The sequence below is a fragment of the Paramacrobiotus metropolitanus genome, unplaced genomic scaffold, assembly GCF_019649055.1.
Source record: "Paramacrobiotus metropolitanus isolate TYO unplaced genomic scaffold, Prichtersi_v1.0 Parri_scaffold0000065, whole genome shotgun sequence".
Classification (NCBI taxonomy): Eukaryota; Metazoa; Tardigrada; class Eutardigrada; order Parachela; family Macrobiotidae; genus Paramacrobiotus; species Paramacrobiotus metropolitanus.
Genome location: NW_026570285.1, coordinates 109,826 through 122,007, shown reverse-complemented (window position 1 = coordinate 122,007; position 12,182 = coordinate 109,826). Strand labels below are relative to the sequence as shown.

The following is a 12,182-nucleotide window of genomic DNA, read 5'->3' as shown; positions in this document are numbered from 1 at the left end:
GATTTCGTTAATATAGATCACAACCATTACGCAAGTTGTTAACACTCTTTTACACAGCAGGACCGGTATCCGGTACTAACAGGAGAGAGGTTTTATTTACTTTCGGTGACTTATGATTACATTTTACTGAATCACAGATAAACTGCACACAAAGTGTTTCCGACTGTAAAGGTAAATTAAAGAAATCGAGACTTATGCAATAGGAGATATTCAGTTACTGCCAGAATGTTGTACGCATCTTGCTTAAACAGCGGATTCCTAACTCAGTCTTAAGCAGTTTCTTATTTGAAATTATTTTTGTCACGTACCGACTTGTGCTTACGAAGTTTTGCTGACAGCAATCTCGATGACAGTTTCCGTACGGTTTCAAAAAGAATCTTTAAAATGCGGTATCCGTGTATATGGCCGTATACGGTGATAATCTTTTCTTTAAAGCTATGCGCATTTTAGCGAAACGTTTAAGTTTTTGCCACAAATTACCGGTAAATTGTACCTATTGCACCAATCGCCGTCTTCCGTGCTAAAAGTACAGACAACGCTGTGCATCGCGCAGTGTTAGTATTTTGCCTAACATGGATGGCACTTGCAGCAGTCTCGGGCGCCAGGGCAATTAATCTATCAAGTAAGCATATAAGCATTTATACCCTCGTCGTGGCTACGCAGAGGTTTCGCTGGATCTTTTTTTCCGCAGATTGTCCGCCTCATCATCCCGCCTGTTATATCGGCTATTCCAAGCTTACTCCGTGTGACTCGGACACCTGCCCGGCTTATCCTAACGCTCGCTGCAGTCCGGATCCTTGCACCTGCCGTCCCAGATGGTTTGTTGGTGCACGAAACGTCACTCGGTTCTGCTGGCGCGCCAACGGTTAACATTAGTTAAATTCATAACATTTTCAAGCACTTTAAAAACCGCCTACATATACTACTTCATTAACTATTGATTTTCTGCATTAAAGCATGCTACTCGTACATCATCTACCTTCACCGTTCGTGTGCCTGGTTTGACTAGGACTTGTTTAACAACACCCAGCTAACCTGTACTGGTACTGTCAGAAGTATTCTGAATGTATCTCAGCCTGCAGTGTTATTATTTGCAATTAATATTAAATATTTACATGCATTTTTTGTAGGGTGCCCTTATAGGCACCCCCTAAAACCCCCCGTATTGTTATAGTAAGTTTTCACGTTAATAGCAGCCGTATAAAACAATAACAAATTAACATAGTAATATGTAAATAATATTTTATTACGTTTACATAATATGTAATATTATATGCAATATCAATTCAAAATGCGTGCCTATAATAAACGGGGTGCGAAAAGGGGTGCCTTTCCGCTCGGCGCTCGATAAGGAAATTATAACTACTACAGATCGTGTTTGCTACTACTACAGCATCGTGTTTGCCGGAATCTGCAGTCTGCAACATCACACTATTACATTAGGCACTCGCTCTCCTCGTATCTCCTTAAGCCGCAAATGACCTATATGTGAAATCCCATCGCGGTAAAAAGACTGTGATTCAATATACCGATAAACGCAAGTTTAGAAAACCGACTTCTATCCTCTAGTGGTTGAAACGTTTGGCGTTTTCGGTCCACCTTTAAGCGAATTGTTGCACTTTATGGGCCGAAAAATTCGTGACCTGACTGGAGAAGCGCGTTCTACTGCTTTTCTTCAACAACGTTTCAGTTTGGCTGTTATTAAGGGAAACGCTACGGCTGTGTTAAGTACGCTACCATTTAACCCACGGGTGGATAGAGATTTTGGTTGTTTTTTCAATGTTTAAAATTTTAACAGTAACGTAGTGTGCCTGCGCTTGCACTTCTTGTTACCGATAAACTGCATGTACTGTAATTTTATAGAAGCTGTACCGTGGTTGTAGCCAGCTGTGTTTCGCCAGAATGCCATGCGAAATGTTATCAGTTTGTTGGCAAACTAAATTAATTTTTAAAAGAACCGCGGCTTTGTCTCACCGTGTTGGTGCTGAGTGCTGGAATCCATTTCTGGAAGGCAAGATCGCAGCATGGGGTACAGAGTGATTTCTTGTGGTGGTCTTCAACACGTGACCTTTAGTCTGCACGCCATATAAACCAAAGCTAAGCTTTCGTAATTTTTAGCATGGTATTATAAGAATATCGCGATAAATTTTAGTGGTTATAGTACAGCAAAAAGGCTCACCGACATTTCGTCGACTAACATTCCGTCGACCGTCACACGAACGACGACTAAAAAAAGCCTAAGAAATTATTTAAAACATAACAGAAAATAAGAAAACATAAGGAAACATACAAAAATATAATAAGACATAAGACAAATAAGAGAGAAAAAATAAGAAAGCTAAGACGGTTTACCTAAACAGTAGCTCGACGTCGTGACCGCTTCGACATCTTAGCTTGCCTGTTCGACGACGTGACGGTCGACGAATTTTCGTCGACGAAATGGCTGGTCAACCAGCAAAAACCACTGCATTGTATATTAATCTCATTGTGTAATGTACAGATAAAAGGCAAAAGTTCATTGATCATTCATTCCGCTTTCTGTCGGCAAAGTTGTGAAACTTGCGAGCAGCGTTAACTTTTATTAGTCATTTTTACATACTTTGTGACGTGTTTTGTAGAGTTTCGTAGAGATTTTTGTAATAAGTGTTGCCATCGATGGTCCCACATGGCTAACGTTTTGTAAGTCTATCCAGATCTATTAGACGGCATTATTCGAGTCACTATTCTGAAGTGGAGAACAAGTCCTGGGAGCATCACACTGTGGAGTACAATGCCGCTGTTCGAAACAACATTTTATTTTTGCTGGCTAACTTCAAGAATGGTAGCGCTGTTTACCTGAAATAGTCAGGGAGGCGGTAGCAGCAAAAACTATTTCGGTGTTGGTTCGTGGCAGATGGGAATCATGGGATGGCGTGCTTTTGATCGGCTTCCGACCCGGTACGTAGCGACAGTTGCCCCACGCGGATGACCAACGTCAATAATAGAATTACTTGTGTCACGTGTCTATGATCTCTGGACGACAGAGTATACCTTCTGTAACGTATGCAGATGCCGGCGTGATAGATCTATAAGTTAACCAAAGCCTATAAAATATCCAAAGCCTGGAAAATGGTATATACGATAACACGGTAACAAGCAAAGCCACGCAGCCACGCCAGCTCAACAGAAGGGCTACGACAGAGACCTTTAACAGTGTTACAAAATTAATTACATAACTGATTTCTGGTGCAAGATATTTAAATTCAATGTCCTGCTTTCTCTAAATTCTAGGCGCTGTGACAGAAAACCGACGAATGAAACCGTGCGCAATCGCACGCGCATCGATCTGTTCGTGAAACTTAGGATAGCTCTTTTCGTCAGATCGACAACAAACCGGTTAAAATTTTAACGGTAAAGCCGACGAATTTAGCCCTACGAGAAACGAACTTCTGGGCCACATGCGTCACACTGGATTCCCAAATGCGGATGTTTACTATAATATGAACCAGAATTGCTGAACTGTGCTTAAAATAATAATTTTTGGCAGAAGTTGAATACTGTCCCAAACTATATGCGCTTACCGTTAACCAAACTATATGCGCTTACCGTTAACGCTATCGTAAGTAGCATGCAAAGATATACCGCGGATGTAGTGCAACGCACGGTGGAAGTCTGTGCACACCCGGTAGCGTCTTGGGCATTCGATGTCGGTGCATCATTATCCACTGCTCCCACGGTCACCGTAAAAGCGGAAGCACTGGACATAAGAACGCCGCTGGCGGTCACCTTGCACGTGCCGGACTTGAGAATGGTGCGCGATCCGATGATGACCCCGCCGCACGAAATCTCCTGTCCGTTTGTCCGATCGACAACGACAAACGCTTGCTAACACACCACCGAAGCCGTGCCGTCTCTCCGATAATGCGAGGTTCCAGGACAGCTTCGACTTTGCGACCTTGTCGCTGTCGGGCGGAGCGAAACCGGTTCTGTTCATCGGACGGTGACACAGAGATCCGCGGTAGACTGCCATATCGAATGGGTCGATCTGTTAATGCATTGCCGGGAATACCACAGGCCGCCGTTGCGCCCGTGGGAACCGTGACCGGGACGGTAGATGGGGTGGTGGTTTATCCCCGGAGAAACGGAGGAGTGACAGCGGTACCCGGGAATATATTGGCATCGCCGGTAAGGAATTGTCAGCGATCCACTGCAAATACAGCGCTGTTTTGATTCTTTGGTCCCCGAAGCCTTGCGCCCAGGTCTCCAAACCAAATGCAATAAGGCCCGCTGGATAATGGACACTGTTGGTCGGATCCCAGAAGAATAGAGCACCTCCTGTAGACATAAACAATATAATGTTGGTTATGTCATGAAGCCGTCAGTTTCCGGCCGCACACCTCAGAACCATAAGAATCGGCAAACAGGCAGATGGTTTAATACCCGTAAAAGTGTTATCATCAAACCGTACTGTATTTTGCATCAATCAAAGTACTGTATTTTGCAGCCGAACCGTCATCTCCAAGGCAGGAATCTTGACCAACTGGATTCTTTGTGCTAATGTTTTGTGATACGTTGGTGGTGGTTCCGGCGCTGTTGACGAATACCTGACAGATGTTTGTGTCGCTCTGATTTACAACGGTCTGGGCCACCCATTTCAACGGAATCGGATTTCGAGGCACTGCAAAAATTATATACCTAACCTAGGTACAATCGTAAATATCGTTGATTTTTAGGCCGGCAAAGGAAACGCTCAAGCTACCAGCAACACGTCTATGTACGTACTAGTAAAATAAAACGTCCGTCTCAAAACCGTAACCGGCCACCGCGCATGTCTCTCCGGTTGTCGGTTGGCGTGTGCTGAAGCACAGTGTGCAGGTACACGGTTTCTGGTCGACGTTGATGGCGGTACTCAGCGTGATAATGCCGACGTTGTTGTCGTTAACCGCGTCGTTATACTGTGGGTGCATAATGGCTGATTCCGCGGTAAACGTCTGGGCGCAACCGGTGGGATCGTTGACGTTGGTTGCCGGGGCGCCGCTGTCCACGGCACCCACGACCACCTGGATGTTACTCACCAGCAATGGGATTCTGCAAAGTGATCAGTATTCCCAACAGTTATTGCCGGTTCATGCTATTACGGATGTGGACGTTCTTACCTTCTACGAGTTTGGTCCAACAAACAGTGGGCGTCCTGTTAAAATGGTCTGACTACCGATAATAACACCACCGCATGTCTGTCGGACACCGGTCGTTGTGTTCGACACAATGAAAGCTTACAACACAATTCTTTTATTATATGCAGATGTTGGCTTGCATAATTTTGCATAGAAATACGAGTTTTATGAAATACGATAGTAAAAGGTAACGTGCTTCTGTAAAACGAAATTTTTCAGATTACGAATATGATAATATCGTCCGATTGTTACCGTCGTTAAATATAAGCACATATATACGGACGATATAAATGCCTACTATACATGTCACCAAGAAGCGGCTGCTTCGGTGTAAGATATGACATTCCTAGTCTTTTCTGTCGTTCGTTACCTGCCAAGTTGCCAACAAGCAACGGCTGTGCTCGCATCCGCACCACCAACAATTCTCGGGCTTGGCGACGGTACTCCTCCTAGCAGCGCTATACGGCGAACTACCCCCGCCGCTCTGCCAATACCCAGTACCTCGACATCGGAAATCTTGTTGCCATTTGTCGCGAGCTGCGTGGACAATCCGAAGGGATCGGAATTATTTCCGCTGGGATGTCCACATGGCTTCGTGATGACCGCCCGCTGCACCTTGTTTTCCGGGAAGAAGCGTAAATCATTATGCGTACGCTAACCCGGGATTCCGTGCCGAATGTGGATTGGCTGAAAAGCGCATCCCATTGTTCGCGGGTGATTGTCCGCCGGAATGTGCTGTGTGAATCGTGTGCGAGGCTGAGCAGGCAGAGAAAGAGCAACGTATAGTGCATGGTACATGTATACTAAGTATGCTTTATGCAGGGCGATTGTGCGAACGGACAGCCGCGACACTCATGCCTGATAAAATGTTTTCGTGCTGGTGAGAATTTACAAAAGATGGTAGAAGAACGTTCGATCGTCAACCTTGCTGCCGGAATCGGTTTCTGTGCTGTGTTAATCGGAAACGCATTTCCATTATCTTGTTCCGTTCACTGCATTGCTTTTAACTAGCACCTAATTATACGCTATTATGCCAACGTCATTCCGCTGTTAAAGCAACCCTTTTTAAGTGTACTCGTTAAAAACTGAAAGATCGGGAACGTTTCAGCCGCAACCAGTTCTGCCTAGCAGTGGATTACATATTATATAACACAAGCGGAGTACTTAACCTGTACAAAACTGTTCAGTCGTTTCAAGCAATTTTTACACAATCGTTTCAGCGATCCCTTTCAATATGCATTCCATCGACCATCAATCTTTTTTTAAACCGTAAAATGAATTTGCTGGCCTTTACTGCATTATTATCGCCTTTTCTAGTGGCAACTGTCGAGATATGAACGTGGCTAAGGAGACTATTTACGGTAATTTGCGCGGTGATGCGGTCATTTCTGTTTCCGGCTCCTTCAGTGACGTCTCCGTAAATGTTCCTATTAAATGAAAACTTATCTATAAAACCAAGTTTCTGCTCCATCTTATTCTTATAAATTTTTCGAATCGTTTTGTAATGCTTGCGAATGCGCTTAATGGAAGAAGCTTAACAATATTTATTGTTCTGAAAACTTGTTACAGTGCTAATGTACAGTATCTGTATGTCATTTCTCGTGTCTTTCGTTAATAAATATGTATTACTTTTCGGTGTCTTCATTGATGAGCAGTCTGATATCGCTTCCCAATCTGCTCTGTTAATTTGTTATAAATTTTATCCATTCATTATTACTTATTTTCTTACTTTTATTAACTATTCTTTTGCATGTTTACAGAAGTGATTACAAAGTACCTATGAGTGATTATATTTTCATAGTGTAGTTTTTTTCTATTCTTTATGCTCGAACGGTGTTAACTCTATCATGCTATCATGGTCAGTCTCAGTGTGACCTATTTGTAACCTGTTTTATTGTTACAGAGAGGCACCACTTCGTTGCATCGAACACACCAAAATTAATTCTTTAGTATTATCCCGTAGTTTAAGTTGGGCGACTTGCTGGACCTTTCTGCATTACGTTTAGTGAAAACTGGAAAGATATTTAGTGAACTAGTATATTTAGTGGTATACTTACTGTACTAAAACTGGTATATTTAGTGAACCAGAAAGTAGAACGTCCCAACACTTTCACTTATTGATAGTCCATTCTTACAACCACCAATTAAGTGAAGCCTTTATGTACTGTACCACCTTGTGAGGTACTAATAGTAACGTGACGGGCATTTTTCGTGTGTTTGTTCTGCCGGTTTTTTTTAAGACAGCATTTCTGTTGTTTCCAACATTTAATGACAACAACTTTAACCGTTAACCGATAATAACTTTAACTTGATTTACGAAAAGGGCAATACCCCCCAATAACACAGTTAATAAAACTGCAAAATAAATATAACAAATAATTTTCAAACCCTTCTCGCGCTTTCTGGTCATCCTGGAAGGCCATCTGCGCCGTGGAAAAAGGAAGTGCCAAAAAACTAGTGCTGCTATAGCTATGATAGTTATTAAAGTTTCGACTATTACGATCAGAATAACCCAGGGAATTATTATAAGAGTTAGGAACTGTTCGTCTCGGCTTCCGTAGAAGTGTATCCAGAAGAGAAGTTGCTGGATTTTTTCATTCTTTTAGAATTGTACATTATCCGCGCATCCACGGTTCCTTGAGGATTGTACATCTCCGAATAATTGAACATGCGATTCATGTCATCCATGACCTGCTCCGGTTTGCTGTAATGACCAGCCCTATGCTTCTGGTTCATTCTCCACAAATCTATGGGATTAATCTCGATAGTGAGCATCTAAAACATCCACAAAAACATTAGCTGACCGACAAGCAACTCGGCAACAAAAGAACTAACCGGAACTTGAAAGGGCAACCGTACCTCCATATTGTTCAGCCGGCGGCTCGACAAGATGGGAGTGGACGATACCTCCTTGGGATGCGCCTTCCCGACTACATCCCGTAGTCCCGCCGTCTTCAGACTAAGTGACCTCGGTGACCCAACAGAGTACATCAACACCATTGAGTTTGTGCTGTTGTTGCCGTTCTTTTCCTGCCAATTTAAAAAAAAAAACTTTCTTAAACTGTCTAACTAACGGGAATGATGATAACATCATTCCCGTATTTTGTTATAATGTTTATAAATATTTATTAAGGATTACGTTGATGTCCAGTGCCCATAGCAAGAACCAAATACTGTACGTAAATATGCAGCAATACAATCCTGTTGTTTCAGTCGGGCACTGTACCCAGCACACACCGCGTATGTTTAATTATGTATCGGTGCTTCACAAACAGATTACTCTTCCAAAAAAATCGATGTTAGAATATATATGCCGTGACCGCTTACCATAATCTGTTGAAAACGAACCGGCACCGCTTGGCGTCGGGGATTGCCTGCCCGAACCAGACCAAGCATTCGAAGAAAATACATAATATCCATAAAAGCTTCATTTTGCTTCAGTAACCTACACAATCACCTAAAACAAATCGCTGCCTCTCTTATAGAGCAAAACACTCCAGGAGAAATTACAACCAAGAGAAAATTTTAAGAACTACTCGTTAAGAGAATACGCAATGAACAGTGAACACTCAACCAAGCAAGATGCTCTTGGTTGACTCTAGCCGTGCGTGTGGTTAGATATAATATGTAAACTCAGATATGCCGCAATGTTGCCAGAGGTTGGAATCAAACTCACAACAGCCAGCTGCGATGTAAACCCCAACGACTAATAACTGCACTACGTGGTCTTACTTCTTTTATCTTGCAGATTTTCTCACGCTGAAACGTACTCGCCCTTCAGGGCTCCGGTGGGCGATGACATCAGCAGGCAAGATTCCATTGATCGTGAATAAAAGACCCGAAACTGGGATCGATAATCCACTTACGTATAGCGTCACGTGCATGTTATTCTTAAAAATTCCATAAGCTTATCAAATATCTATGAACAAAGAACAATTGAGAGGATTCGTACAGATATCGTTGATGCCACTTGAAAATAACTTCTTGAATTGCCTCGCTAATTACAAAATTTTACGACTGCATACTAACACATATTATGATTATAATATTATGTATATTTCACTGCAAAAATTCCATGTCTTCTGTATTTTATATAAATTCATATGGAAGGCGATGTGTATTTTGCCGAAAATGTCTTCACGTGGCTGAAAGGAAAAACTATTTTAGATTCCTTGGTCTCTAGCCACTGCAGGCGTCCTCACAAATCGTTTTTGTGGCCTTTGTTTTTGACTGAAAACCCCATGGGGAGAAAAAACTCAAATGCCCCGAAAAAACAAAAAAGAAAACTGGACAAAAGTACTGCTAATTCGATCAGGCTGACCGAATTAGCAAATACCTTTGTTCACAATTGGTAAACCGGAAAAGCTCCGCTGCTTGGTGTAACGAAGGTCACGGCCCGGTTTCCACAACAGATTTGAAAATTTGTATTTCCGGTGCCATTAACAAAACAATTGGGCGCTGCCAACATATAAGCAGCTAAACTGGTGCTCGAGCGGCTACGCATGCGTTAGCTGTGATGTTAATCGCAGGCCACTAGAGCCAACATTTTCAAAACTAGCCGCTGGCCTCTGACCGCCGTAGGGAACTTTAAGCAGCGCTCTGGGCGGTCGGCGGCCGTGCCGAAAATAATGTGGTTTTCGACTGCTGCGGTTGGCACACCGCACAATCCACGTCTTGAATGCGTACTGTCGACGCAGAGGTTGCTGTGCACGCGGGTTTTCAGGCTTTGCAGTCAGTAAAGTGAGTAAACATTTTGGCGTTTTCGTAAAATTTTAAAGTTTCTGTAGTTTCAGCGATTCGCTTCTGACCCTGCAGAACTTATTAATAAAGCAGTTTTCACTTTTGCGGTAAATTTAATAATACGTTCGGCACCATGGGCAAACTGCTCTGAACTGCGGACAACTTGCAAACTTGAGCGACTGCTTGTTCTCCTGGCTTCTGGGCTGATGACGTTTATGCCCGTTCTCGCGTTTCCTTTCCTGATTTGTCCTCCAAAACCCCGCTACAACCTAGGGATAGCTGAAAAGCCATAGAGGAGAAGCAGTGGCATGAACGAGCCATGTCAACGGAAAGCGGAGTCGCATTCGCCACAGTAAGTCACCACAGTTCGAGTGATAGACTGCAAGTTACCGTTTGGCGTTTTGGTGTCCTCAGCTGAAGCACATGGGGTCAAAAGTCTTGCCTATAAGGTTGTTTTTTATCATCTTTGCAGTTACTAAAGATGATTTCATTTATTTGACTTGCCACCAGTCGTTATTGTATCCTGAACTTCGCGACGTATGGCGGACAGCAGGAATGAGCGAGACCGCATTGCGCAAGGTATGTGTTAAAGGTGGTTCAGCTAAAATCCCTGTACTTGCTTGATACTGGCAAACATACTGCACAGTATTTTTCGCAGCCTCGCCGTATTTGGAATGCATGATTTTCTGTTCATTTACTTTATCGTTAAATTCTTTTATTGTTTTTTGGTGGTTCGTATTTTTGTTACTTAGTCATTTCGTTTCATATTCAATTTCTCAATGTATTAGGTTTACATAAATAAATTAATAAAAGCCGATTATATTATGAAACTTTAAATCTATGCTGACACAATTTTAACAGAGTCGGTTTTTTCAGTGTATTTGAGCAGCTCGCGAACGGAGAGTTTTGGCTGGCCTGATGACAGCTGCCTTCAACGGCTGGAAGGATTAACACGTGAAATCCTACGCCAAGAAAGACAATATTTTAGGACAGATCTCAGGTAAAACGAAATCGTTTTGGTAGAACTAAAGATCGACGCGTTTGTTCTATTATTAATTGTGCGGTCGATGTTGTTTTTGTTTTTCCAGCGATGTGATAATAGCTGTGTTTTAATTTACTGGTGTTGGCAATATTTTTCTAAGCGTTTGTTACAGCGGTGTATTTATTAACAAAACTGCAACTGTGACTGGATTTGCATTGACGTTCGCGTTAAATAACAGCGAAAGTATAGTTAGTTCGCACGCAGTCTTTACTGCACTAGCTCCCAACCACCACCTCAACAGCCGCTGCTTTGCACTGACCTAGCATCCGAAGAATAGTTCTATCATACCTCGCTGATATTTATGTACGGCATGCACCGGTCTTGGGCAGTACTTTCCTGCTGTGGTTGACAAAAAATAGTGTTCCACTTCTGATGGGGTTCTTACGCCGGCAGAAACGCTTTGTGCGGCCTGCGCCAGCACCACGCACAGATCAAGGCAGAAAGAAACAGGTGCTGTTGAGCTAGAAACTGATCTTAAAACGAGGGTTTTAAACCGGGCGGAAGGTGTAGTAATAAAACTGTAAACTGGAAAAAATTACTCATTTGCAGTTAGCAAATCGTATTGAAAGGATCCGACCTAGTAGCTTACAATTTCAGAACATCCGGCTGTCAAATCGCTCTTTCTGAAATTATTACGTTAATATGAACAGAGGGCTCAATCTCCGAAAGCTGATGAAAAAAAATTTGCAATGGACACAGAAATTCATCCATTGCGATCACCGCTGCTTGTTATAACCAAGGTAACGAAAAGTGTATCCCGCCATACAGTAATTAATGCTAAGTACTTCTTAAACTGTCTGGCCTTTTTATTGTTAGCGGTAGTCTGCCTCCTTGCAGGAGCAGTCCTGATTGTTGTAGAATAAACTGCCCGCCCCGGGCAGAATAAACAAACAACTTTCAATGAGTTTTAATAGATTAATGCAATTCAATGAACAAACGACTTCCGATGGCTTTAAATAAATGCAGTTCAAAACGTTTTCTGGCCCGATTACGTACTGTATGCGATTACTGGGTTTCGTGATGACTTGCAACAAGTTCGTATGGAATAAAATTCAATCCCGTTGCACTCGTACGTAGCGGAAACGTCTGGCCTGCTGTAATCACGAAAAGAAACTTTCGAAAACGGAACTATGGGATAATGGTTACATGCCCCCGTATCTTGGTGCTTAAATATATAGCTTATAGTATTGTGAAGGGAAAGAACAAAACGGTTGCCTGGACGTCTCACTTCTGAACTGGTCAAGCTA

The 12,182-nt window shown here is 42.7% G+C and overlaps 1 long non-coding RNA gene and 1 pseudogene across 1 annotated transcript; one reads left to right on the top strand and one right to left on the bottom strand.

Annotated features, from left to right (window-relative positions):
- Positions 1-1,434: 1,434 nt before the first annotated feature.
- Positions 1,435-5,944, bottom strand: LOC129594016 (uncharacterized; annotated as a pseudogene).
- A 4,263-nt stretch (positions 5,945-10,207) lies between these two features.
- LOC129594055 (uncharacterized) lies at positions 10,208-10,884 on the top strand. The gene is made up of 3 exons (XR_008691155.1): positions 10,208-10,245; positions 10,366-10,472; positions 10,770-10,884. It is a non-coding gene; the product is annotated as an uncharacterized LOC129594055 (long non-coding RNA).
- The last annotated feature ends 1,298 nt before the right edge of the window (positions 10,885-12,182 follow it).